Source organism: Hyperolius riggenbachi, chromosome 4, assembly GCF_040937935.1.
Source record: "Hyperolius riggenbachi isolate aHypRig1 chromosome 4, aHypRig1.pri, whole genome shotgun sequence".
Lineage (NCBI taxonomy): Eukaryota > Metazoa > Chordata > Amphibia > Anura > Hyperoliidae > Hyperolius > Hyperolius riggenbachi.
This window is the reverse complement of record NC_090649.1, coordinates 41,979,072-42,005,032: the sequence shown is the minus strand read 5'-3', so window position 1 is coordinate 42,005,032 and position 25,961 is coordinate 41,979,072. Positions and strand designations below refer to the sequence as shown.

Genomic DNA, 25,961 nt, shown 5'->3' with positions numbered 1-25,961 from the left:
CTCTGCCTAGTAGAAAGTAAAAGGAGAAGCTTTGATCGCCCAACATGGGGCTCGAACCCACGACCCTGAGATTAAGAGTCTCATGCTCTACCGACTGAGCTAGCCAGGCTTGCTTGCTTGAGCTGAAATGTCAAAAATTGCAAAATGGCGCCAGCCTCACCTTTGCCATCCGCACAGAAGAAGGCAATCTTGTATGGCCTGATTTGGCTGGCCACGTTTTTCAGCACCGAGCAACAGGGCAAGGCATTGGTGGTTCAGTGGTAGAATTCTCGCCTGCCACGCGGGAGGCCCGGGTTCGATTCCCGGCCAATGCAAATGCTAGGATTTTGGCACACCTCCACACTTTGCACTTCTCAAGCTTAAGACATCTCTGCAGGCCAGAAGCCATTTAAGGACATTTGCAAGAGTCACCGTGGCACTTGGCCACAGTGCTGGCTGACAGTCGAGAAGAGGGACCCTAGTACCCAGCAAACATGACTCTAAGACACACAAGTTAAAGCAGCCTTGGGACACTTGCGTGCCCAAAGGCCTTGCATGTCTTCTAGCAGTGCCAGTGACGTGCAGAATCTCTCCCTCTCCAGTACTCACCTATTAGGCTTCTTTTTAACTGTCTAGAAAAGCCTCGGAAATGCCAAGTCAGCAGCATCTGCTCATCTGGTGTTGTTTTACAACTTTTTGCCTTGTTGTCTTTGCACTCTACTCAGGGCCTTGCTCAAATTTGGAGCGTTCTCTCTAGGCCCTCATTCATTCTACTTTTGTCCTGAGTTTTCTCACAGTAGATGTTGAGATGTTGTGTCAGCTTACCTACAACTTGCTTTCCCAGCACCTAGCAATTAAGAAAACATACTAAAAGTACAGAAAAAAAAGTAGTAACAAACTTAAGTCAAATGAAAGCAACCACTTTTTTTGCTTGCCGGGACTGAAAGGCTTTTTGGTTTGTAACTTTTGTTGGGAAGTACCTCATCTAAAAACAAGTTAAGGGAAAGAGCAACTTCCTTTTTTTCAATCCTCTCAGCTAAATCTCAGGCCGTGTGCAGAGTGCCCTCCTCATACTGCTATGTGAGCACCTTTGGAGTGCAAAGCCTAATACACACCATACCAATGCCTGTCAGATAGATGGGTCGAACAGATGATTTCCGGCAGGTCCGATCTGATTTCCGATCGTTTTTCTGATGGATTTGCATAGTAGTGATCGGAAATCCGAACGGAAATCCGATCGTGTCTGTCGGAAAGGATCTATCGGCCCATCTATCTGATGGGGAATTGCATGGTGTGCACCAGGCATACGAGAATGAGTATCTTTCAGGTGGTTGTTCCTTGTCAAGTGATTGATTGTAAGTCTCTCCTTGACAAAAGGACTGGAGTAAAGCCAACGGAAATCTGGGAAAAGCAGATAAGAAAAGTAGTATAGGAAAGATGAGTAAGATTGTAAGAAGGAGTGTTTTTCTCTTTCTTGGGGTGGTGAAGCACTTTTGCTGAAAAGTTGTTAAAAGAGGTTGTGTGAGTAAAAGTGAAGGGGAAAGCTGAGATGACATTTTCGTTTGTTAGCAAAGGGAGTGGGGAGTGGCATGTGAAAGAGGAAGTGATGGCCTGGTGATGGTTTGTAATCGTTTTGGAGGAGCTCTGCCTAGTAGAAAGTAAAAGGAGAAGCTTTGATCGCCCAACGTGGGGCTCGAACCCACGACCCTGAGATTAAGAGTCTCATGCTCTACCGACTGAGCTAGCCGGGCTTGCTTGCTTGAGCTGAAATGTCAAAAATTGCAAAATGGCGCCAGCCTCACCTTTGCCATCCGCACAGAAGAAGGCAATCTTGTATGGCCTGATTTGGCTGGCCACGTTTTTCAGCACCGAGCAACAGGGCAAGGCATTGGTGGTTCAGTGGTAGAATTCTCGCCTGCCACGCGGGAGGCCCGGGTTCGATTCCCGGCCAATGCAAATGCTAGGATTTTGGCACACCTCCACACTTTGCACTTCTCAAGCTTAAGACATCTCTGCAGGCCAGAAGCCATTTAAGGACATTTGCAAGAGTCACCGTGGCACTTGGCCACAGTGCTGGCTGACAGTCGAGAAGAGGGACCCTAGTACCCAGCAAACATGACTCTAAGACACACAAGTTAAAGCAGCCTTGGGACACTTGCGTGCCCAAAGGCCTTGCATGTCTTCTAGCAGTGCCAGTGACGTGCAGCATCTCTCCCTCTCCAGTACTCACCTATTAGGCTTCTTTTTAACTGTCTAGAAAAGCCTCGGAAATGCCAAGTCAGCAGCATCTGCTCATCTGGTGTTGTTTTACAACTTTTTGCCTTGTTGTCTTTGCACTCTACTCAGGGCCTTGCTCAAATTTGGAGCGTTCTCTCTAGGCCCTCATTCATTCTACTTTTGTCCTGAGTTTTCTCACAGTAGATGTTGAGATGTTGTGTCAGCTTACCTACAACTTGCTTTCCCAGCACCTAGCAATTAAGAAAACATACTAAAAGTACAGAAAAAAAAAAAAAGTAGTAACAAAGGGAGGCGCATGCGCGGCGGATCCGAGATGGCCGCTTAGAGTCAGAGCTCCGGCCCGACCCCGCACTGATTCCGCCGCTATCAGCTACACTTCCGCATACAAAGAGCGGCGGCTGCACAGATCAGACCCGGAGCACTCACCCGCCCAGATGGCAGCCAAATCCAGCCTCAAGACGGCCCAGCAAACCGGAGCTATGGACCGGTATGTGCGCACCTCCTCCACCCAAGATGGCGCCGACCACGCTGACTCCTCTGGTGCTGACACCGCACCACAGGCCTCACAGCCGCAGCAGCAGCCTGGCACATCTCCCCAAGCATCAGGAGACATCCCGCTGACGGCCTCCATGCTAGAGGTAACCCTGGAAAAACACTATAGATCCCTCCATGACTCTTTACAACAAGTAATACTAACGGCTATTGGGGATCTTAAAGGGGACATTACTTCTTTAGGGGAACGCACCACTGTTATGGAGGAAAAAATGGAGGCCCTAACAATTAAACAGCATGAAATAGAGGATGAACAGAAAATCATACAAAATGACTTAAAAGCCATAAGGGCTGCACAAGAGGACAGCGAGAATAGGGATAGGAGGCAAAACATCAGAATCAAAGGCATGGCTATGACAGTTACGCCAGATCTACTGATTCCCCATCTCCTCGAGCTATTCAAATCAATCGTGCCTGACCAACCAGACGAACTCTGGCGTATGGACCGTGCTCATAGGTCCCTGGGTGAAAGACAGGCGACTGTACGCCGTCCTAAGGACGTTATAATTAGAATGCATTATTATGAAGCAAAAGAGGCTCTAATGCGTGCCCTCCGCAATACCTCCAAGGTTCCCTTGAAAGGAGATGAACTCTCTATCTTTAATGATCTATCTCTAATCACTCTGACCAAAAGGAGGGCCCTAAGGCCTGTCACACAACTTCTGGCTGACGCAAAGATCCCATACAAATGGGGATTCCCGTTCCGCCTGATAGTAAACAGACAAGGCCTCCAATATTCGCTTACTGAACTAGACGATGCTCCCCTCTTCTTAAAGCAGATGGGCCTCCGCCCACCACCCTCGAATGTGCCCTCTCAACATATACTCTCACCATCTGTCCGATCTCCACCACGAAAATTTCGTCATACCTCCGACTGGACTAAAACCCCTGTACGGAGTCTCACCTACCCGGACAGGTCAGAGGAAATGGAAGCTCTCCCAAGCTGACTTTATTCATCAGAAAAGCTGACAACTCTATGACACTAACCTGGAGATATGCTTCTAATCAGGCTCCATACACTACATCATATTATATACTGCCAGCATAAAAATAATCTGATCTATGTTGCTAGATAATAAGTGCTGGACTCCGGGCTCTGAGGGGCTACTCTCGGACTCCCACATGTACCTCCGGAAACCAGCCATTAGGTCTGCCTGGCCCTCTCGAGGACCGGTCACACCTTGGCGGTTCGTTCTCTCACAACCACTTTTGGTTGTTCTGGCATGTTGCCACAACTTTTGCAGTGGCTATTGTTATTTCATAATGGTTCTTATGATGTTAATGTTATTGTTCTTAATTCTGCTATACGCATACCTTATGTTTTCTCTCTCTTCTCAAACGCTACCTCAAGGTCCTTGCATCCACTCTCAAATGGTTACCAATCCACATTATTACAATATCCTCTTATTAGACAATGGTTAAGTTATATACTCTGAATGTTAAAGGCCTTAATGTTCCACAAAAAAGAATGTCTCTTCTGAAGGACCTACAGAAGCTTGATGCAGATTTGGCCTTCTTACAAGAGACACACTTAACTGCACAAGATTCGGTACGCCTTAATAACAGACATTATACAAATGTGTACTTAGCCTCTGGACCCAAAAAACGCGCTGGTGTAGCAATACTATATAAAAAAGATTTGCCTCTACTAATAGATAAAGCCATACGTGACGAAAAAGGACACTACCTGATACTCTTAGGGTCCCTAGCAGGTAAGCCAATCACATTGGCAAATGTGTATGCACCTAATACACAACAGATCCCTTTTTTATCCTCTTTCTTTTCAAAACTTCATAAAACTGCTAAGGGTACTATTATCCTGGGGGGGGACTTCAACTTGGCCTTCTCATCCACGAAGGATAGAAGTAAAACTCCATCCACATCTACTCTAGCTTCGCACGAACGAAATTCCCGTAAATTCCGAATATTACTTCGAAAATATGGATTGATAGACCTATGGAGGGTAGCTAACCCCACAGCAACTGACTTCACTTTCTACTCCCCACCCAATGCCTCCCATTCGCGAATTGACTATTTCTTCGCTAAAGCTCTACTCCTTCCTATACTAACTGACTCCACTATAATCCCAACAGCATGGTCTGACCACCAGGCAGTAATCATAGAACTTGACTGGCTATCTAACCCACATAAGCCACTTTATTGGAGGCTAAACGAATCTCTATTGAGAGATAAGACACTTATCCTAAACTGCTCGGAGGAACTACGTTCCTATTTTGAAATAAACATGCACTCTGTTTCATCATTCGGCCTAGTCTGGGAATCGCATAAAGCCTTTATAAGAGGTTTCTTTATAGCACAAGGATCTAGGAAAAAACAATACACATCCAAAAAACTGGTAGAACTAAATACCTCCCTGGCTAAAGCAATCACCTCATACAAAAAAGATCCGACACAAGAGCACTTTTCAGCTATACAGCAACTTAAACTAGACATCCGCACTCTTCAATCCTCCCAATTAGAAAAGAGCTTAAAATGGACTAGACAATTATTTTTTGAAAGGGGTAATAAACCACATACCATACTAGCCAGAAAACTTAATCCACAGAGCAGCCAACAGATAATCTATTCAATGAAGGACGATCAAGGAGTCATACATTATAACCCGACTAAAATAGCTAACATTTTCACCGCCTTTTATAAACAACTATACAATCTACCCGATCCTTCTGGAAACCCACAGTACTCAGAGAAAGTGTCATCCTTTTTAGAACAGCTTCATCTCCCTAAACTAACAGATGAAGACCGAGCCACCCTCAACGCCCCCATCACCTCAACTGAACTACTAGAGGTTCTTAAAAAACTACCATCATCCAAATCACCAGGACCAGATGGCTTGCCATACTCCTACTACAAACACTTCCAATCAATTCTTATCCCACTCCTAGTAAAACTAGCTAACAAAATTATGAATGGTGAGAACCCGCCGAATTCTATTCTTAAATCTCTCATCACTGTTATTCCTAAGGAAGGCAAGGACCCTCAGATACCCCAAAGCTACCGGCCGATCTCTCTCCTCAACTCAGATCTAAAAATCATCACAAAAACAATAGCTAACCGCCTTAACCCCATACTAACTAGACTCATAAACAATGACCAGGTAGGTTTCATTATGGGTCGTCAAGCGGGTGACAACACCAGAAAGGCCATCGACCTAATATCACTGATGGGCAGATCCAATAGACCTTCTCTGCTCTTAAGTTTAGATGCAGAGAAAGCCTTCGATCGCTTACATTGGCCCTTCCTATTTAGAGTTCTTGAACACCAAGGCTTCACTGGCCCTTTTCTTCACCTAATTAACTTCCTCTACTCCTCACCAACAGCATCAGTTAAACTCCCTTTTACCCCCCACTCACCTTTTAATATACATAATGGCACACGGCAAGGATGCCCCCTCTCCCCTCTCTTATTCGCCCTGAGTATAGAGCCACTAGCCTCAGCCATTAGGCAAAACATCAATATTAAGGGGGTTACCCAGGGTAAACATGAATACAAAATATCTCTATTCGCGGATGATATCCTTCTGACCATCGTTGATCCTCTCACTTCACTTCCAGCCCTACATGGTACACTAGCCCTTTACGAATCTCTATCAGGCTTTAAACTAAACCAGGAGAAAACTGAAGCTCTACCAATAAAAATCACCCCAGATCTCCTCATCTCCCTGAAATCAAGTTTCCCCTACAAATGGCAATCCCATTCCATAAAATACCTAGGAATTTTCTTAACCCCCACGTATACTACTATATATAAGCATAACTTCCCATCTCTTATACAAAAGATTCTGCAAGACCTACACAAGTGGACAGCCTATAAGATTTCCTGGCTAGGCCGAATATATGCCCTAAAGATGAATATCTTACCTCGCCTTTTATACCTATTTGAAACCTTACCAGTCCTAGTACCATCCTCCCAATTCAAAATTCTACAATCAGCTTTCGGTAAATTTATATGGAACCATAAAAGGCCAAGAGTCCACAAAACCATACTTCTATCTCCTAGAGAACAAGGTGGTCTTGGGCTTCCACATCTACGTTCCTACTACTATGCTTCACACCTAAGACAACTACCTGAGTGGTCCAGCCTAAAAGTTCATACAAAATGGGGTCTCATAGAAGCTACCAGTTTGCTACCAATCTCATTAGCATCCTTAATCTGGTCACATTCCACTCCAAAACTTCCCAAACAACAAATGCTACCAACTATCAAATTTACACTACACATATGGCGTACTACAGCTACCATGGCTAAGTTGAAGTCCTCCCCCTCACCACTATGCCCAATACTGGGGAACCCTGGCTTTAAACCGGGCCTCTCAGAATCCTTTATGGCTACCTGGTTCAAAATGGGCTACTTTAACCTCAGCAACTGGATACACCCTCTTACAGGCAAAATCTATACCAGAAACCAACTTGAAGACAAAATGCCCTTTACACCCCAACTAATCATGGGTTACAACCAAACTACGCATTTTATACGCACCATCATACACGAGCCTGTCTTAACACTCAGACCTTCCTCATTTGAACGACTATGTGGCCAAGGGGGTTACCAAAAGAGTTTAATTTCCCAAATCTACATACTACTTATCACCAAATCGGGAACTTGGATACCAGACCATCACTACATGACAAAATGGTCAACCTCACTCTCTACAGTGATATCTATGGAAGACTGGGAGGAGATTTGGGAAAATGCCAAACACTCTTCCATGTGCACACAAATTAAGGAGAATATCTATAAAATTATCTACCACTGGTATCTTACCCCTGAAAAATTGTCAAAAATCTACCCGGACACATCTGATCTGTGTTGGAGAGGCTGCAATAACAAAGGCACTTTAGAACATATATTCTGGAGCTGCCCCTGTCTATCCCCTCTATGGAATGGAGTTCAAGAACTTATTACCTCCACAACCGGTGTCATAGTCCCAATAGACCCCATATATATGATACTAGGCAAACCAATCCCGGAAGTAAATAGACATACGAATCGCTTAATCACCCATATACTAACCGCCTCTAGACTAGCTATTGCCTCAGCCTGGAAAAACATTGCCCCTCCAAACATATCTGAAGTCATTCTCAAAGTTAACTGGACTAGATCCATGGAACAACTTACAGCCTCACTCAGGGATACTGAACGCAACTTTCACAAAATCTGGGAATCATGGCCTTATGCATCGCCTATTTATCATCCCCCTTGACCACATAAAACAAAATAAAAAAATGTCTCTTATATTCTATTAACATTAGGCCTTTACCTACATACCCATTTATTCAAGCTGTCGATTTCTCTTACAAGTATTGGCTAACCTTTGTGATACCATGCAACTCCATACACAGGACCACAATTTCCTTTCTTTCCGCTCTACAACTGGCTTTCACTCCTTACCCCCTCTCTTTTCTCAATACTCTCACACTCACCTCTTTAACTGCTCTCCTTTAACTACAACTAAATACCTATTTGGACGAAGGTCCACTCAGATACTTCAAATGTTGGAATTTCTCTTTTTAGGGGTTATAAGAGAATACATATATTAAGCATGTTGTCTTTACTCCCTTGTCAAGTAGCCACAAAAAGACTCTTCCACTTATACTTTAACTACATTCTGTAAACATAATCCTGCTCATGTATATGTTCTACTTGACCCTTGTACTGTATTCATTGATCCTCAGGAAATTCTTTTGATTGTTGTTCTTTCTTAAAAACTTAATAAAAAACAGTATAACAAAAAAAAAGTAGTAACAAACTTAAGTCAAATGAAAGCAACCACTTTTTTTGCTTGCCGGGACTGAAAGGCTTTTTGGTTTGTAACTTTTGTTGGGAAGTACCTCATCTAAAAACAAGTTAAGGGAAAGAGCAACTTCCTTTTTTTCAATCCTCTCAGCTAAATCTCAGGCCGTGTGCAGAGTGCCCTCCTCATACTGCTATGTGAGCACCTTTGGAGTGCAAAGCCTAATACACACCATACCAATGCCTGTCAGATAGATGGGTCGAACAGATGATTTCCGGCAGGTCCGATCTGATTTCCGATCGTTTTTCTGATGGATTTGCATAGTAGTGATCGGAAATCCGAACGGAAATCCGATCGTGTCTGTCGGAAAAGATCTATCGGCCCATCTATCTGATGGGGAATTGCATGGTGTGCACCAGGCATACGAGAATGAGTATCTTTCAGGTGGTTGTTCCTTGTCAAGTGATTGATTGTAAGTCTCTCCTTGACAAAAGGACTGGAGTAAAGCCAACGGAAATCTGGGAAAAGCAGATAAGAAAAGTAGTATAGGAAAGATGAGTAAGATTGTAAGAAGGAGTCTTTTTCTCTTTCTTGGGGTGGTGAAGCACTTTTGCTGAAAAGTTGTTAAAAGAGGTTGTGTGAGTAAAAGTGAAGGGGAAAGCTGAGATGACATTTTCGTTTGTTAGCAAAGGGAGTGGGGAGTGGCATGTGAAAGAGGAAGTGATGGCCTGGTGATGGTTTGTAATCGTTTTGGAGGAGCTCTGCCTAGTAGAAAGTAAAAGGAGAAGCTTTGATCGCCCAACGTGGGGCTCGAACCCACGACCCTGAGATTAAGAGTCTCATGCTCTACCGACTGAGCTAGCCGGGCTTGCTTGCTTGAGCTGAAATGTCAAAAATTGCAAAATGGCGCCAGCCTCACCTTTGCCATCCGCACAGAAGAAGGCAATCTTGTATGGCCTGATTTGGCTGGCCACGTTTTTCAGCACCGAGCAACAGGGCAAGGCATTGGTGGTTCAGTGGTAGAATTCTCGCCTGCCACGCGGGAGGCCCGGGTTCGATTCCCGGCCAATGCAAATGCTAGGATTTTGGCACACCTCCACACTTTGCACTTCTCAAGCTTAAGACATCTCTGCAGGCCAGAAGCCATTTAAGGACATTTGCAAGAGTCACCGTGGCACTTGGCCACAGTGCTGGCTGACAGTCGAGAAGAGGGACCCTAGTACCCAGCAAACATGACTCTAAGACACACAAGTTAAAGCAGCCTTGGGACACTTGCGTGCCCAAAGGCCTTGCATGTCTTCTAGCAGTGCCAGTGACGTGCAGCATCTCTCCCTCTCCAGTACTCACCTATTAGGCTTCTTTTTAACTGTCTAGAAAAGCCTCGGAAATGCCAAGTCAGCAGCATCTGCTCATCTGGTGTTGTTTTACAACTTTTTGCCTTGTTGTCTTTGCACTCTACTCAGGGCCTTGCTCAAATTTGGAGCGTTCTCTCTAGGCCCTCATTCATTCTACTTTTGTCCTGAGTTTTCTCACAGTAGATGTTGAGATGTTGTGTCAGCTTACCTACAACTTGCTTTCCCAGCACCTAGCAATTAAGAAAACATACTAAAAGTACAGAAAAAAAAGTAGTAACAAACTTAAGTCAAATGAAAGCAACCACTTTTTTTGCTTGCCGGGACTGAAAGGCTTTTTGGTTTGTAACTTTTGTTGGGAAGTACCTCATCTAAAAACAAGTTAAGGGAAAGAGCAACTTCCTTTTTTTCAATCCTCTCAGCTAAATCTCAGGCCGTGTGCAGAGTGCCCTCCTCATACTGCTATGTGAGCACCTTTGGAGTGCAAAGCCTAATACACACCATACCAATGCCTGTCAGATAGATGGGTCGAACAGATGATTTCCGGCAGGTCCGATCTGATTTCCGATCGTTTTTCTGATGGATTTGCATAGTAGTGATCGGAAATCCGAACGGAAATCCGATCGTGTCTGTCGGAAAGGATCTATCGGCCCATCTATCTGATGGGGAATTGCATGGTTTGCACCAGGCATACGAGAATGAGTATCTTTCAGGTGGTTGTTCCTTGTCAAGTGATTGATTGTAAGTCTCTCCTTGACAAAAGGACTGGAGTAAAGCCAACGGAAATCTGGGAAAAGCAGATAAGAAAAGTAGTATAGGAAAGATGAGTAAGATTGTAAGAAGGAGTGTTTTTCTCTTTCTTGGGGTGGTGAAGCACTTTTGCTGAAAAGTTGTTAAAAGAGGTTGTGTGAGTAAAAGTGAAGGGGAAAGCTGAGATGACATTTTCGTTTGTTAGCAAAGGGAGTGGGGAGTGGCATGTGAAAGAGGAAGTGATGGCCTGGTGATGGTTTGTAATCGTTTTGGAGGAGCTCTGCCTAGTAGAAAGTAAAAGGAGAAGCTTTGATCGCCCAACGTGGGGCTCGAACCCACAACCCTGAGATTAAGAGTCTCATGCTCTACCGACTGAGCTAGCCGGGCTTGCTTGCTTGAGCTGAAATGTCAAAAATTGCAAAATGGCGCCAGCCTCACCTTTGCCATCCGCACAGAAGAAGGCAATCTTGTATGGCCTGATTTGGCTGGCCACGTTTTTCAGCACCGAGCAACAGGGCAAGGCATTGGTGGTTCAGTGGTAGAATTCTCGCCTGCCACGCGGGAGGCCCGGGTTCGATTCCCGGCCAATGCAAATGCTAGGATTTTGGCACACCTCCACACTTTGCACTTCTCAAGCTTAAGACATCTCTGCAGGCCAGAAGCCATTTAAGGACATTTGCAAGAGTCACCGTGGCACTTGGCCACAGTGCTGGCTGACAGTCGAGAAGAGGGACCCTAGTACCCAGCAAACATGACTCTAAGACACACAAGTTAAAGCAGCCTTGGGACACTTGCGTGCCCAAAGGCCTTGCATGTCTTCTAGCAGTGCCAGTGACGTGCAGCATCTCTCCCTCTCCAGTACTCACCTATTAGGCTTCTTTTTAACTGTCTAGAAAAGCCTCGGAAATGCCAAGTCAGCAGCATCTGCTCATCTGGTGTTGTTTTACAACTTTTTGCCTTGTTGTCTTTGCACTCTACTCAGGGCCTTGCTCAAATTTGGAGCGTTCTCTCTAGGCCCTCATTCATTCTACTTTTGTCCTGAGTTTTCTCACAGTAGATGTTGAGATGTTGTGTCAGCTTACCTACAACTTGCTTTCCCAGCACCTAGCAATTAAGAAAACATACTAAAAGTACAGAAAAAAAAGTAGTAACAAACTTAAGTCAAATGAAAGCAACCACTTTTTTTGCTTGCCGGGACTGAAAGGCTTTTTGGTTTGTAACTTTTGTTGGGAAGTACCTCATCTAAAAACAAGTTAAGGGAAAGAGCAACTTCCTTTTTTTCAATCCTCTCAGCTAAATCTCAGGCCGTGTGCAGAGTGCCCTCCTCATACTGCTATGTGAGCACCTTTGGAGTGCAAAGCCTAATACACACCATACCAATGCCTGTCAGATAGATGGGTCGAACAGATGATTTCCGGCAGGTCCGATCTGATTTCCGATCGTTTTTCTGATGGATTTGCATAGTAGTGATCGGAAATCCGAACGGAAATCAGATCGTGTCTGTCGGAAAGGATCTATCGGCCCATCTATCTGATGGGGAATTGCATGGTGTGCACCAGGCATACGAGAATGAGTATCTTTCAGGTGGTTGTTCCTTGTCAAGTGATTGATTGTAAGTCTCTCCTTGACAAAAGGACTGGAGTAAAGCCAACGGAAATCTGGGAAAAGCAGATAAGAAAAGTAGTATAGGAAAGATGAGTAAGATTGTAAGAAGGAGTGTTTTTCTCTTTCTTGGGGTGGTGAAGCACTTTTGCTGAAAAGTTGTTAAAAGAGGTTGTGTGAGTAAAAGTGAAGGGGAAAGCTGAGATGACATTTTCGTTTGTTAGCAAAGGGAGTGGGGAGTGGCATGTGAAAGAGGAAGTGATGGCCTGGTGATGGTTTGTAATCGTTTTGGAGGAGCTCTGCCTAGTAGAAAGTAAAAGGAGAAGCTTTGATCGCCCAACGTGGGGCTCGAACCCACGACCCTGAGATTAAGAGTCTCATGCTCTACCGACTGAGCTAGCCGGGCTTGCTTGCTTGAGCTGAAATGTCAAAAATTGCAAAATGGCGCCAGCCTCACCTTTGCCATCCGCACAGAAGAAGGCAATCTTGTATGGCCTGATTTGGCTGGCCACGTTTTTCAGCACCGAGCAACAGGGCAAGGCATTGGTGGTTCAGTGGTAGAATTCTCGCCTGCCACGCGGGAGGCCCGGGTTCGATTCCCGGCCAATGCAAATGCTAGGATTTTGGCACACCTCCACACTTTGCACTTCTCAAGCTTAAGACATCTCTGCAGGCCAGAAGCCATTTAAGGACATTTGCAAGAGTCACCGTGGCACTTGGCCACAGTGCTGGCTGACAGTCGAGAAGAGGGACCCTAGTACCCAGCAAACATGACTCTAAGACACACAAGTTAAAGCAGCCTTGGGACACTTGCGTGCCCAAAGGCCTTGCATGTCTTCTAGCAGTGCCAGTGACGTGCAGCATCTCTCCCTCTCCAGTACTCACCTATTAGGCTTCTTTTTAACTGTCTAGAAAAGCCTCGGAAATGCCAAGTCAGCAGCATCTGCTCATCTGGTGTTGTTTTACAACTTTTTGCCTTGTTGTCTTTGCACTCTACTCAGGGCCTTGCTCAAATTTGGAGCGTTCTCTCTAGGCCCTCATTCATTCTACTTTTGTCCTGAGTTTTCTCACAGTAGATGTTGAGATGTTGTGTCAGCTTACCTACAACTTGCTTTCCCAGCACCTAGCAATTAAGAAAACATACTAAAAGTACAGAAAAAAAAGTAGTAACAAACTTAAGTCAAATGAAAGCAACCACTTTTTTTGCTTGCCGGGACTGAAAGGCTTTTTGGTTTGTAACTTTTGTTGGGAAGTACCTCATCTAAAAACAAGTTAAGGGAAAGAGCAACTTCCTTTTTTTCAATCCTCTCAGCTAAATCTCAGGCCGTGTGCAGAGTGCCCTCCTCATACTGCTATGTGAGCACCTTTGGAGTGCAAAGCCTAATACACACCATACCAATGCCTGTCAGATAGATGGGTCGAACAGATGATTTCCGGCAGGTCCGATCTGATTTCCGATCGTTTTTCTGATGGATTTGCATAGTAGTGATCGGAAATCCGAACGGAAATCCGATCGTGTCTGTCGGAAAAGATCTATCGGCCCATCTATCTGATGGGGAATTGCATGGTGTGCACCAGGCATACGAGAATGAGTATCTTTCAGGTGGTTGTTCCTTGTCAAGTGATTGATTGTAAGTCTCTCCTTGACAAAAGGACTGGAGTAAAGCCAACGGAAATCTGGGAAAAGCAGATAAGAAAAGTAGTATAGGAAAGATGAGTAAGATTGTAAGAAGGAGTGTTTTTCTCTTTCTTGGGGTGGTGAAGCACTTTTGCTGAAAAGTTGTTAAAAGAGGTTGTGTGAGTAAAAGTGAAGGGGAAAGCTGAGATGACATTTTCGTTTGTTAGCAAAGGGAGTGGGGAGTGGCATGTGAAAGAGGAAGTGATGGCCTGGTGATGGTTTGTAATCGTTTTGGAGGAGCTCTGCCTAGTAGAAAGTAAAAGGAGAAGCTTTGATCGCCCAACGTGGGGCTCGAACCCACGACCCTGAGATTAAGAGTCTCATGCTCTACCGACTGAGCTAGCCAGGCTTGCTTGCTTGAGCTGAAATGTCAAAAATTGCAAAATGGCGCCAGCCTCACCTTTGCCATCCGCACAGAAGAAGGCAATCTTGTATGGCCTGATTTGGCTGGCCACGTTTTTCAGCACCGAGCAACAGGGCAAGGCATTGGTGGTTCAGTGGTAGAATTCTCGCCTGCCACGCGGGAGGCCCGGGTTCGATTCCCGGTCAATGCAAATGCTAGGATTTTGGCACACCTCCACACTTTGCACTTCTCAAGCTTAAGACATCTCTGCAGGCCAGAAGCCATTTAAGGACATTTGCAAGAGTCACCGTGGCACTTGGCCACAGTGCTGGCTGACAGTCGAGAAGAGGGACCCTAGTACCCAGCAAACATGACTCTAAGACACACAAGTTAAAGCAGCCTTGGGACACTTGCGTGCCCAAAGGCCTTGCATGTCTTCTAGCAGTGCCAGTGACGTGCAGCATCTCTCCCTCTCCAGTACTCACCTATTAGGCTTCTTTTTAACTGTCTAGAAAAGCCTCGGAAATGCCAAGTCAGCAGCATCTGCTCATCTGGTGTTGTTTTACAACTTTTTGCCTTGTTGTCTTTGCACTCTACTCAGGGCCTTGCTCAAATTTGGAGCGTTCTCTCTAGGCCCTCATTCATTCTACTTTTGTCCTGAGTTTTCTCACAGTAGATGTTGAGATGTTGTGTCAGCTTACCTACAACTTGCTTTCCCAGCACCTAGCAATTAAGAAAACATACTAAAAGTACAGAAAAAAAAGTAGTAACAAACTTAAGTCAAATGAAAGCAACCACTTTTTTTGCTTGCCGGGACTGAAAGGCTTTTTGGTTTGTAACTTTTGTTGGGAAGTACCTCATCTAAAAACAAGTTAAGGGAAAGAGCAACTTCCTTTTTTTCAATCCTCTCAGCTAAATCTCAGGCCGTGTGCAGAGTGCCCTCCTCATACTGCTATGTGAGCACCTTTGGAGTGCAAAGCCTAATACACACCATACCAATGCCTGTCAGATAGATGGGTCGAACAGATGATTTCCGGCAGGTCCGATCTGATTTCCGATCGTTTTTCTGATGGATTTGCATAGTAGTGATCGGAAATCCGAACGGAAATCCGATCGTGTCTGTCGGAAAGGATCTATCGGCCCATCTATCTGATGGGGAATTGCATGGTTTGCACCAGGCATACGAGAATGAGTATCTTTCAGGTGGTTGTTCCTTGTCAAGTGATTGATTGTAAGTCTCTCCTTGACAAAAGGACTGGAGTAAAGCCAACGGAAATCTGGGAAAAGCAGATAAGAAAAGTAGTATAGGAAAGATGAGTAAGATTGTAAGAAGGAGTGTTTTTCTCTTTCTTGGGGTGGTGAAGCACTTTTGCTGAAAAGTTGTTAAAAGAGGTTGTGTGAGTAAAAGTGAAGGGGAAAGCTGAGATGACATTTTCGTTTGTTAGCAAAGGGAGTGGGGAGTGGCATGTGAAAGAGGAAGTGATGGCCTGGTGATGGTTTGTAATCGTTTTGGAGGAGCTCTGCCTAGTAGAAAGTAAAAGGAGAAGCTTTGATCGCCCAACGTGGGGCTCGAACCCACGACCCTGAGATTAAGAGTCTCATGCTCTACCGACTGAGCTAGCCGGGCTTGCTTGCTTGAGCTGAAATGTCAAAAATTGCAAAATGGCGCCAGCCTCACCTTTGCCATCCGCACAGAAGAAGGCAATCTTGTATGGCCTGATTTGGCTGGCCACGTTTTTCAGCACCGAGCAACAGGGCAAGGCATTGGTGGTTCAGTGGTAGAATTCTCGCCTGCCACGCGGGAGGCCCGGGTTCGATTCCCGGCCAATGCAAATGCTAGGATTTTGGCACACCTCCACACTTTGCACTTCTCAAGCTTAAGACATCTCTGCAGGCCAGAAGCCATTTAAGGACATTTGCAAGAGTCACCGTGGCACTTGGCCACAGTGCTGGCTGACAGTCGAGAAGAGGGACCCTAGTACCCAGCAAACATGACTCTAAGACACACAAGTTAAAGCAGCCTTGGGACACTTGCGTGCCCAAAGGCCTTGCATGTCTTCTAGCAGTGCCAGTGACGTGCAGCATCTCTCCCTCTCCAGTACTCACCTATTAGGCTTCTTTTTAACTGTCTAGAAAAGCCTCGGAAATGCCAAGTCAGCAGCATCTGCTCATCTGGTGTTGTTTTACAACTTTTTGCCTTGTTGTCTTTGCACTCTACTCAGGGCCTTGCTCAAATTTGGAGCGTTCTCTCTAGGCCCTCATTCATTCTACTTTTGTCCTGAGTTTTCTCACAGTAGATGTTGAGATGTTGTGTCAGCTTACCTACAACTTGCTTTCCCAGCACCTAGCAATTAAGAAAACATACTAAAAGTACAGAAAAAAAAGTAGTAACAAACTTAAGTCAAATGAAAGCAACCACTTTTTTTGCTTGCCGGGACTGAAAGGCTTTTTGGTTTGTAACTTTTGTTGGGAAGTACCTCATCTAAAAACAAGTTAAGGGAAAGAGCAACTTCCTTTTTTTCAATCCTCTCAGCTAAATCTCAGGCCGTGTGCAGAGTGCCCTCCTCATACTGCTATGTGAGCACCTTTGGAGTGCAAAGCCTAATACACACCATACCAATGCCTGTCAGATAGATGGGTCGAACAGATGATTTCCGGCAGGTCCGATCTGATTTCCGATCGTTTTTCTGATGGATTTGCATAGTAGTGATCGGAAATCCGAACGGAAATCAGATCGTGTCTGTCGGAAAGGATCTATCGGCCCATCTATCTGATGGGGAATTGCATGGTGTGCACCAGGCATACGAGAATGAGTATCTTTCAGGTGGTTGTTCCTTGTCAAGTGATTGATTGTAAGTCTCTCCTTGACAAAAGGACTGGAGTAAAGCCAACGGAAATCTGGGAAAAGCAGATAAGAAAAGTAGTATAGGAAAGATGAGTAAGATTGTAAGAAGGAGTGTTTTTCTCTTTCTTGGGGTGGTGAAGCACTTTTGCTGAAAAGTTGTTAAAAGAGGTTGTGTGAGTAAAAGTGAAGGGGAAAGCTGAGATGACATTTTCGTTTGTTAGCAAAGGGAGTGGGGAGTGGCATGTGAAAGAGGAAGTGATGGCCTGGTGATGGTTTGTAATCGTTTTGGAGGAGCTCTGCCTAGTAGAAAGTAAAAGGAGAAGCTTTGATCGCCCAACGTGGGGCTCGAACCCACGACCCTGAGATTAAGAGTCTCATGCTCTACCGACTGAGCTAGCCGGGCTTGCTTGCTTGAGCTGAAATGTCAAAAATTGCAAAATGGCGCCAGCCTCACCTTTGCCATCCGCACAGAAGAAGGCAATCTTGTATGGCCTGATTTGGCTGGCCACGTTTTTCAGCACCGAGCAACAGGGCAAGGCATTGGTGGTTCAGTGGTAGAATTCTCGCCTGCCACGCGGGAGGCCCGGGTTCGATTCCCGGCCAATGCAAATGCTAGGATTTTGGCACACCTCCACACTTTGCACTTCTCAAGCTTAAGACATCTCTGCAGGCCAGAAGCCATTTAAGGACATTTGCAAGAGTCACCGTGGCACTTGGCCACAGTGCTGGCTGACAGTCGAGAAGAGGGACCCTAGTACCCAGCAAACATGACTCTAAGACACACAAGTTAAAGCAGCCTTGGGACACTTGCGTGCCCAAAGGCCTTGCATGTCTTCTAGCAGTGCCAGTGACGTGCAGCATCTCTCCCTCTCCAGTACTCACCTATTAGGCTTCTTTTTAACTGTCTAGAAAAGCCTCGGAAATGCCAAGTCAGCAGCATCTGCTCATCTGGTGTTGTTTTACAACTTTTTGCCTTGTTGTCTTTGCACTCTACTCAGGGCCTTGCTCAAATTTGGAGCGTTCTCTCTAGGCCCTCATTCATTCTACTTTTGTCCTGAGTTTTCTCACAGTAGATGTTGAGATGTTGTGTCAGCTTACCTACAACTTGCTTTCCCAGCACCTAGCAATTAAGAAAACATACTAAAAGTACAGAAAAAAAAGTAGTAACAAACTTAAGTCAAATGAAAGCAACCACTTTTTTTGCTTGCCGGGACTGAAAGGCTTTTTGGTTTGTAACTTTTGTTGGGAAGTACCTCATCTAAAAACAAGTTAAGGGAAAGAGCAACTTCCTTTTTTTCAATCCTCTCAGCTAAATCTCAGGCCGTGTGCAGAGTGCCCTCCTCATACTGCTATGTGAGCACCTTTGGAGTGCAAAGCCTAATACACACCATACCAATGCCTGTCAGATAGATGGGTCGAACAGATGATTTCCGGCAGGTCCGATCTGATTTCCGATCGTTTTTCTGATGGATTTGCATAGTAGTGATCGGAAATCCGAACGGAAATCCGATCGTGTCTATCGGAAAAGATCTATCGGCCCATCTATCTGATGGGGAATTGCATGGTGTGCACCAGGCATACGAGAATGAGTATCTTTCAGGTGGTTGTTCCTTGTCAAGTGATTGATTGTAAGTCTCTCCTTGACAAAAGGACTGGAGTAAAGCCAACGGAAATCTGGGAAAAGCAGATAAGAAAAGTAGTATAGGAAAGATGAGTAAGATTGTAAGAAGGAGTGTTTTTCTCTTTCTTGGGGTGGTGAAGCACTTTTGCTGAAAAGTTGTTAAAAGAGGTTGTGTGAGTAAAAGTGAAGGGGAAAGCTGAGATGACATTTTCGTTTGTTAGCAAAGGGAGTGGGGAGTGGCATGTGAAAGAGGAAGTGATGGCCTGGTGATGGTTTGTAATCGTTTTGGAGGAGCTCTGCCTAGTAGAAAGTAAAAGGAGAAGCTTTGATCGCCCAACGTGGGGCTCGAACCCACGACCCTGAGATTAAGAGTCTCATGCTCTACCGACTGAGCTAGCCAGGCTTGCTTGCTTGAGCTGAAATGTCAAAAATTGCAAAATGGCGCCAGCCTCACCTTTGCCATCCGCACAGAAGAAGGCAATCTTGTATGGCCTGATTTGGCTGGCCACGTTTTTCAGCACCGAGCAACAGGGCAAGGCATTGGTGGTTCAGTGGTAGAATTCTCGCCTGCCACGCGGGAGGCCCGGGTTCGATTCCCGGCCAATGCAAATGCTAGGATTTTGGCACACCTCCACACTTTGCACTTCTCAAGCTTAAGACATCTCTGCAGGCCAGAAGCCATTTAAGGACATTTGCAAGAGTCACCGTGGCACTTGGCCACAGTGCTGGCTGACAGTCGAGAAGAGGGACCCTAGTACCCAGCAAACATGACTCTAAGACACACAAGTTAAAGCAGCCTTGGGACACTTGCGTGCCCAAAGGCCTTGCATGTCTTCTAGCAGTGCCAGTGACATGCAGCATCTCTCCCTCTCCAGTACTCACCTATTAGGCTTCTTTTTAACTGTCTAGAAAAGCCTCGGAAATGCCAAGTCAGCAGCATCTGCTCATCTGGTGTTGTTTTACAACTTTTTGCCTTGTTGTCTTTGCACTCTACTCAGGGCCTTGCTCAAATTTGGAGCGTTCTCTCTAGGCCCTCATTCATTCTACTTTTGTCCTGAGTTTTCTCACAGTAGATGTTGAGATGTTGTGTCAGCTTACCTACAACTTGCTTTCCCAGCACCTAGCAATTAAGAAAACATACTAAAAGTACAGAAAAAAAAGTAGTAACAAACTTAAGTCAAATGAAAGCAACCACTTTTTTTGCTTGCCGGGACTGAAAGGCTTTTTGGTTTGTAACTTTTGTTGGGAAGTACCTCATCTAAAAACAAGTTAAGGGAAAGAGCAACTTCCTTTTTTTCAATCCTCTCAGCTAAATCTCAGGCCGTGTGCAGAGTGCCCTCCTCATACTGCTATGTGAGCACCTTTGGAGTGCAAAGCCTAATACACACCATACCAATGCCTGTCAGATAGATGGGTCGAACAGATGATTTCCGGCAGGTCCGATCTGATTTCCGATCGTTTTTCTGATGGATTTGCATAGTAGTGATCGGAAATCCGAACGGAAATCCGATCGTGTCTGTCGGAAAGGATCTATCGGCCCATCTATCTGATGGGGAATTGCATGGTGTGCACCAGGCATACGAGAATGAGTATCTTTCAGGTGGTTGTTCCTTGTCAAGTGATTGATTGTAAGTCTCTCCTTGACAAAAGGACTGGAGTAAAGCCAACGGAAATCTGGGAAAAGCAGATAAGAAAAGTAGTATAGGAAAGATGAGTAAGATTGTAAGAAGGAGTGTTTTTCTCTTTCTTGGGGTGGTGAAGCACTTTTGCTGAAAAGTTGTTAAAAGAGGTTGTGTGAGTAAAAGTGAAGGGGAAAGCTGAGATGACATTTTCGTTTGTTAGCAAAGGGAGTGGGGAGTGGCATGTGAAAGAGGAAGTGATGGCCTGGTGATGGTTTGTAATCGTTTTGGAGGAGCTCTGCCTAGTAGAAAGTAAAAGGAGAAGCTTTGATCGCCCAACGTGGGGCTCGAACCCACGACCCTGAGATTAAGAGTCTCATGCTCTACCGACTGAGCTAGCCGGGCTTGCTTGCTTGAGCTGAAATGTCAAAAATTGCAAAATGGCGCCAGCCTCACCTTTGCCATCCGCACAGAAGAAGGCAATCTTGTATGGCCTGATTTGGCTGGCCACGTTTTTCAGCACCGAGCAACAGGGCAAGGCATTGGTGGTTCAGTGGTAGAATTCTCGCCTGCCACGCGGGAGGCCCGGGTTCGATTCCCGGCCAATGCAAATGCTAGGATTTTGGCACACCTCCACACTTTGCACTTCTCAAGCTTAAGACATCTCTGCAGGCCAGAAGCCATTTAAGGACATTTGCAAGAGTCACCGTGGCACTTGGCCACAGTGCTGGCTGACAGTCGAGAAGAGGGACCCTAGTACCCAGCAAACATGACTCTAAGACACACAAGTTAAAGCAGCCTTGGGACACTTGCGTGCCCAAAGGCCTTGCATGTCTTCTAGCAGTGCCAGTGACGTGCAGCATCTCTCCCTCTCCAGTACTCACCTATTAGGCTTCTTTTTAACTGTCTAGAAAAGCCTCGGAAATGCCAAGTCAGCAGCATCTGCTCATCTGGTGTTGTTTTACAACTTTTTGCCTTGTTGTCTTTGCACTCTACTCAGGGCCTTGCTCAAATTTGGAGCGTTCTCTCTAGGCCCTCATTCATTCTACTTTTGTCCTGAGTTTTCTCACAGTAGATGTTGAGATGTTGTGTCAGCTTACCTACAACTTGCTTTCCCAGCACCTAGCAATTAAGAAAACATACTAAAAGTACAGAAAAAAAAGTAGTAACAAACTTAAGTCAAATGAAAGCAACCACTTTTTTTGCTTGCCGGGACTGAAAGGCTTTTTGGTTTGTAACTTTTCTTGGGAAGTACCTCATCTAAAAACAAGTTAAGGGAAAGAGCAACTTCCTTTTTTTCAATCCTCTCAGCTAAATCTCAGGCCGTGTGCAGAGTGCCCTCCTCATACTGCTATGTGAGCACCTTTGGAGTGCAAAGCCTAATACACACCATACCAATGCCTGTCAGATAGATGGGTCGAACAGATGATTTCCGGCAGGTCCGATCTGATTTCCGATCGTTTTTCTGATGGATTTGCATAGTAGTGATCGGAAATCCGAACGGAAATCCGATCGTGTCTGTCGGAAAGGATCTATCGTCCCATCTATCTGATGGGGAATTGCATGGTGTGCACCAGGCATACGAGAATGAGTATCTTTCAGGTGGTTGTTCCTTGTCAAGTGATTGATTGTAAGTCTCTCCTTGACAAAAGGACTGGAGTAAAGCCAACGGAAATCTGGGAAAAGCAGATAAGAAAAGTAGTATAGGAAAGATGAGTAAGATTGTAAGAAGGAGTGTTTTTCTCTTTCTTGGGGTGGTGAAGCACTTTTGCTGAAAAGTTGTTAAAAGAGGTTGTGTGAGTAAAAGTGAAGGGGAAAGCTGAGATGACATTTTCGTTTGTTAGCAAAGGGAGTGGGGAGTGGCATGTGAAAGAGGAAGTGATGGCCTGGTGATGGTTTGTAATCGTTTTGGAGGAGCTCTGCCTAGTAGAAAGTAAAAGGAGAAGCTTTGATCGCCCAACGTGGGGCTCGAACCCACGACCCTGAGATTAAGAGTCTCATGCTCTACCGACTGAGCTAGCCGGGCTTGCTTGCTTGAGCTGAAATGTCAAAAATTGCAAAATGGCGCCAGCCTCACCTTTGCCATCCGCACAGAAGAAGGCAATCTTGTATGGCCTGATTTGGCTGGCCACGTTTTTCAGCACCGAGCAACAGGGCAAGGCATTGGTGGTTCAGTGGTAGAATTCTCGCCTGCCACGCGGGAGGCCCGGGTTCGATTCCCGGCCAATGCAAATGCTAGGATTTTGGCACACCTCCACACTTTGCACTTCTCAAGCTTAAGACATCTCTGCAGGCCAGAAGCCATTTAAGGACATTTGCAAGAGTCACCGTGGCACTTGGCCACAGTGCTGGCTGACAGTCGAGAAGAGGGACCCTAGTACCCAGCAAACATGACTCTAAGACACACAAGTTAAAGCAGCCTTGGGACACTTGCGTGCCCAAAGGCCTTGCATGTCTTCTAGCAGTGCCAGTGACGTGCAGCATCTCTCCCTCTCCAGTACTCACCTATTAGGCTTCTTTTTAACTGTCTAGAAAAGCCTCGGAAATGCCAAGTCAGCAGCATCTGCTCATCTGGTGTTGTTTTACAACTTTTTGCCTTGTTGTCTTTGCACTCTACTCAGGGCCTTGCTCAAATTTGGAGCGTTCTCTCTAGGCCCTCATTCATTCTACTTTTGTCCTGAGTTTTCTCACAGTAGATGTTGAGATGTTGTTTCAGCTTACCTACAACTTGCTTTCCCAGCACCTAGCAATTAAGAAAACATACTAAAAGTACAGAAAAAAAAGTAGTAACAAACTTAAGTCAAATGAAAGCAACCACTTTTTTTGCTTGCCGGGACTGAAAGGCTTTTTGGTTTGTAACTTTTGTTGGGAAGTACCTCATCTAAAAACAAGTTAAGGGAAAGAGCAACTTCCTTTTTTTCAATCCTCTCAGCTAAATCTCAGGCCGTGTGCAGAGTGCCCTCCTCATACTGCTATGTGAGCACCTTTGGAGTGCAAAGCCTAATACACACCATACCAATGCCTGTCAGATAGATGGGTCGAACAGATGATTTCCGGCAGGTCCGATCTGATTTCCGATCGTTTTTCTGATGGATTTGCATAGTAGTGATCGGAAATCCGAACGGAAATCCGATCGTGTCTGTCGGAAAGGATCTATCGTCCCATCTATCTGATGGGGAATTGCATGGTGTGCACCAGGCATACGAGAATGAGTATCTTTCAGGTGGTTGTTCCTTGTCAAGTGATTGATTGTAAGTCTCTCCTTGACAAAAGGACTGGAGTAAAGCCAACGGAAATCTGGGAAAAGCAGATAAGAAAAGTAGTATAGGAAAGATGAGTAAGATTGTAAGAAGGAGTGTTTTTCTCTTTCTTGGGGTGGTGAAGCACTTTTGCTGAAAAGTTGTTAAAAGAGGTTGTGTGAGTAAAAGTGAAGGGGAAAGCTGAGATGACATTTTCGTTTGTTAGCAAAGGGAGTGGGGAGTGGCATGTGAAAGAGGAAGTGATGGCCTGGTGATGGTTTGTAATCGTTTTGGAGGAGCTCTGCCTAGTAGAAAGTAAAAGGAGAAGCTTTGATCGCCCAACGTGGGGCTCGAACCCACGACCCTGAGATTAAGAGTCTCATGCTCTACCGACTGAGCTAGCCGGGCTTGCTTGCTTGAGCTGAAATGTCAAAAATTGCAAAATGGCGCCAGCCTCACCTTTGCCATCCGCACAGAAGAAGGCAATCTTGTATGGCCTGATTTGGCTGGCCACGTTTTTCAGCACCGAGCAACAGGGCAAGGCATTGGTGGTTCAGTGGTAGAATTCTCGCCTGCCACGCGGGAGGCCTGTGTTTGATTCCCGGCCAATGCAAATGCTAGGATTTTGGCACACCTCCACACTTTGCACTTCTCAAGCTTAAGACATCTCTGCAGGCCAGAAGCCATTTAAGGACATTTGCAAGAGTCACCGTGGCACTTGGCCACAGTGCTGGCTGACAGTCGAGAAGAGGGACCCTAGTACCCAGCAAACATGACTCTAAGACACACAAGTTAAAGCAGCCTTGGGACACTTGCGTGCCCAAAGGCCTTGCATGTCTTCTAGCAGTGCCAGTGATGTGCAGCATCTCTCCCTCTCCAGTACTCACCTATTAGGCTTCTTTTTAACTGTCTAGAAAAGCCTCGGAAATGCCAAGTCAGCAGCATCTGCTCATCTGGTGTTGTTTTACAACTTTTTGCCTTGTTGTCTTTGCACTCTACTCAGGGCCTTGCTCAAATTTGGAGCGTTCTCTCTAGGCCCTCATTCATTCTACTGTTGTCCTGAGTTTTCTCACAGTAGATGTTGAGATGTTGTGTCAGCTTACCTACAACTTGCTTTCCCAGCACCTAGCAATTAAGAAAACATACTAAAAGTACAGAAAAAAAAGTAGTAACAAACTTAAGTCAAATGAAAGCAACCACTTTTTTTGCTTGCCGGGACTGAAAGGCTTTTTGGTTTGTAACTTTTGTTGGGAAGTACCTCATCTAAAAACAAGTTAAGGGAAAGAGCAACTTCCTTTTTTTCAATCCTCTCAGCTAAATCTCAGGCCGTGTGCAGAGTGCCCTCCTCATACTGCTATGTGAGCACCTTTGGAGTGCAAAGCCTAATACACACCATACCAATGCCTGTCAGATAGATGGGTCGAACAGATGATTTCCGGCAGGTCCGATCTGATTTCCGATCGTTTTTCTGATGGATTTGCATAGTAGTGATCGGAAATCCGAACGGAAATCCGATCGTGTCTGTCGGAAAGGATCTATCGGCCCATCTATCTGATGGGGAATTGCATGGTGTGCACCAGGCATACGAGAATGAGTATCTTTCAGGTGGTTGTTCCTTGTCAAGTGATTGATTGTAAGTCTCTCCTTGACAAAAGGACTGGAGTAAAGCCAACGGAAATCTGGGAAAAGCAGATAAGAAAAGTAGTATAGGAAAGATGAGTAAGATTGTAAGAAGGAGTGTTTTTCTCTTTCTTGGGGTGGTGAAGCACTTTTGCTGAAAAGTTGTTAAAAGAGGTTGTGTGAGTAAAAGTGAAGGGGAAAGCTGAGATGACATTTTCGTTTGTTAGCAAAGGGAGTGGGGAGTGGCATGTGAAAGAGGAAGTGATGGCCTGGTGATGGTTTGTAATCGTTTTGGAGGAGCTCTGCCTAGTAGAAAGTAAAAGGAGAAGCTTTGATCGCCCAACGTGGGGCTCGAACCCACGACCCTGAGATTAAGAGTCTCATGCTCTACCGACTGAGCTAGCCGGGCTTGCTTGCTTGAGCTGAAATTTCAAAAATTGCAAAATGGCGCCAGCCTCACCTTTGCCATCCGCACAGAAGAAGGCAATCTTGTATGGCCTGATTTGGCTGGCCACGTTTTTCAGCACCGAGCAACAGGGCAAGGCATTGGTGGTTCAGTGGTAGAATTCTCGCCTGCCACGCGGGAGGCCCGGGTTCGATTCCCGGCCAATGCAAATGCTAGGATTTTGGCACACCTCCACACTTTGCACTTCTCAAGCTTAAGACATCTCTGCAGGCCAGAAGCCATTTAAGGACATTTGCAAGAGTCACCGTGGCACTTGGCCACAGTGCTGGCTGACAGTCGAGAAGAGGGACCCTAGTACCCAG

At 45.5% G+C, this 25,961-nt stretch overlaps 24 non-coding genes across 24 annotated transcripts; 12 read left to right on the top strand and 12 right to left on the bottom strand.

Annotated features, from left to right (window-relative positions):
- The first annotated feature begins 243 nt into the window (after window positions 1–243).
- On the top strand, window positions 244–314 carry TRNAG-GCC (transfer RNA glycine (anticodon GCC)). Its single transcript has one exon. It is a non-coding gene; the product is annotated as a tRNA-Gly (tRNA).
- A 1,343-nt stretch (window positions 315–1,657) lies between these two features.
- TRNAK-CUU (transfer RNA lysine (anticodon CUU)) lies at window positions 1,658–1,730 on the bottom strand. Its single transcript has one exon. It is a non-coding gene; the product is annotated as a tRNA-Lys (tRNA).
- A 134-nt stretch (window positions 1,731–1,864) lies between these two features.
- Window positions 1,865–1,935, top strand: TRNAG-GCC (transfer RNA glycine (anticodon GCC)). Its single transcript has one exon. It is a non-coding gene; the product is annotated as a tRNA-Gly (tRNA).
- A 7,384-nt stretch (window positions 1,936–9,319) lies between these two features.
- Window positions 9,320–9,392, bottom strand: TRNAK-CUU (transfer RNA lysine (anticodon CUU)). The gene has a single exon. It is a non-coding gene; the product is annotated as a tRNA-Lys (tRNA).
- A 134-nt stretch (window positions 9,393–9,526) lies between these two features.
- TRNAG-GCC (transfer RNA glycine (anticodon GCC)) lies at window positions 9,527–9,597 on the top strand. Its single transcript has one exon. It is a non-coding gene; the product is annotated as a tRNA-Gly (tRNA).
- Window positions 9,598–10,940: 1,343 nt separating this feature from the next.
- Window positions 10,941–11,013, bottom strand: TRNAK-CUU (transfer RNA lysine (anticodon CUU)). The gene has a single exon. It is a non-coding gene; the product is annotated as a tRNA-Lys (tRNA).
- A 134-nt stretch (window positions 11,014–11,147) lies between these two features.
- On the top strand, window positions 11,148–11,218 carry TRNAG-GCC (transfer RNA glycine (anticodon GCC)). The gene has a single exon. It is a non-coding gene; the product is annotated as a tRNA-Gly (tRNA).
- Window positions 11,219–12,561: 1,343 nt separating this feature from the next.
- Window positions 12,562–12,634, bottom strand: TRNAK-CUU (transfer RNA lysine (anticodon CUU)). The gene has a single exon. It is a non-coding gene; the product is annotated as a tRNA-Lys (tRNA).
- A 134-nt stretch (window positions 12,635–12,768) lies between these two features.
- TRNAG-GCC (transfer RNA glycine (anticodon GCC)) lies at window positions 12,769–12,839 on the top strand. The gene has a single exon. It is a non-coding gene; the product is annotated as a tRNA-Gly (tRNA).
- A 1,343-nt stretch (window positions 12,840–14,182) lies between these two features.
- On the bottom strand, window positions 14,183–14,255 carry TRNAK-CUU (transfer RNA lysine (anticodon CUU)). The gene has a single exon. It is a non-coding gene; the product is annotated as a tRNA-Lys (tRNA).
- Window positions 14,256–14,389: 134 nt separating this feature from the next.
- On the top strand, window positions 14,390–14,460 carry TRNAG-GCC (transfer RNA glycine (anticodon GCC)). The gene has a single exon. It is a non-coding gene; the product is annotated as a tRNA-Gly (tRNA).
- Window positions 14,461–15,803: 1,343 nt separating this feature from the next.
- Window positions 15,804–15,876, bottom strand: TRNAK-CUU (transfer RNA lysine (anticodon CUU)). The gene has a single exon. It is a non-coding gene; the product is annotated as a tRNA-Lys (tRNA).
- Window positions 15,877–16,010: 134 nt separating this feature from the next.
- Window positions 16,011–16,081, top strand: TRNAG-GCC (transfer RNA glycine (anticodon GCC)). Its single transcript has one exon. It is a non-coding gene; the product is annotated as a tRNA-Gly (tRNA).
- Window positions 16,082–17,424: 1,343 nt separating this feature from the next.
- On the bottom strand, window positions 17,425–17,497 carry TRNAK-CUU (transfer RNA lysine (anticodon CUU)). The gene has a single exon. It is a non-coding gene; the product is annotated as a tRNA-Lys (tRNA).
- A 134-nt stretch (window positions 17,498–17,631) lies between these two features.
- TRNAG-GCC (transfer RNA glycine (anticodon GCC)) lies at window positions 17,632–17,702 on the top strand. Its single transcript has one exon. It is a non-coding gene; the product is annotated as a tRNA-Gly (tRNA).
- Window positions 17,703–19,045: 1,343 nt separating this feature from the next.
- Window positions 19,046–19,118, bottom strand: TRNAK-CUU (transfer RNA lysine (anticodon CUU)). The gene has a single exon. It is a non-coding gene; the product is annotated as a tRNA-Lys (tRNA).
- Window positions 19,119–19,252: 134 nt separating this feature from the next.
- TRNAG-GCC (transfer RNA glycine (anticodon GCC)) lies at window positions 19,253–19,323 on the top strand. The gene has a single exon. It is a non-coding gene; the product is annotated as a tRNA-Gly (tRNA).
- A 1,343-nt stretch (window positions 19,324–20,666) lies between these two features.
- TRNAK-CUU (transfer RNA lysine (anticodon CUU)) lies at window positions 20,667–20,739 on the bottom strand. Its single transcript has one exon. It is a non-coding gene; the product is annotated as a tRNA-Lys (tRNA).
- A 134-nt stretch (window positions 20,740–20,873) lies between these two features.
- On the top strand, window positions 20,874–20,944 carry TRNAG-GCC (transfer RNA glycine (anticodon GCC)). The gene has a single exon. It is a non-coding gene; the product is annotated as a tRNA-Gly (tRNA).
- Window positions 20,945–22,287: 1,343 nt separating this feature from the next.
- Window positions 22,288–22,360, bottom strand: TRNAK-CUU (transfer RNA lysine (anticodon CUU)). Its single transcript has one exon. It is a non-coding gene; the product is annotated as a tRNA-Lys (tRNA).
- A 134-nt stretch (window positions 22,361–22,494) lies between these two features.
- Window positions 22,495–22,565, top strand: TRNAG-GCC (transfer RNA glycine (anticodon GCC)). The gene has a single exon. It is a non-coding gene; the product is annotated as a tRNA-Gly (tRNA).
- Window positions 22,566–23,908: 1,343 nt separating this feature from the next.
- TRNAK-CUU (transfer RNA lysine (anticodon CUU)) lies at window positions 23,909–23,981 on the bottom strand. The gene has a single exon. It is a non-coding gene; the product is annotated as a tRNA-Lys (tRNA).
- Window positions 23,982–25,529: 1,548 nt separating this feature from the next.
- On the bottom strand, window positions 25,530–25,602 carry TRNAK-CUU (transfer RNA lysine (anticodon CUU)). The gene has a single exon. It is a non-coding gene; the product is annotated as a tRNA-Lys (tRNA).
- Window positions 25,603–25,736: 134 nt separating this feature from the next.
- TRNAG-GCC (transfer RNA glycine (anticodon GCC)) lies at window positions 25,737–25,807 on the top strand. The gene has a single exon. It is a non-coding gene; the product is annotated as a tRNA-Gly (tRNA).
- Window positions 25,808–25,961: the final 154 nt, after the last annotated feature.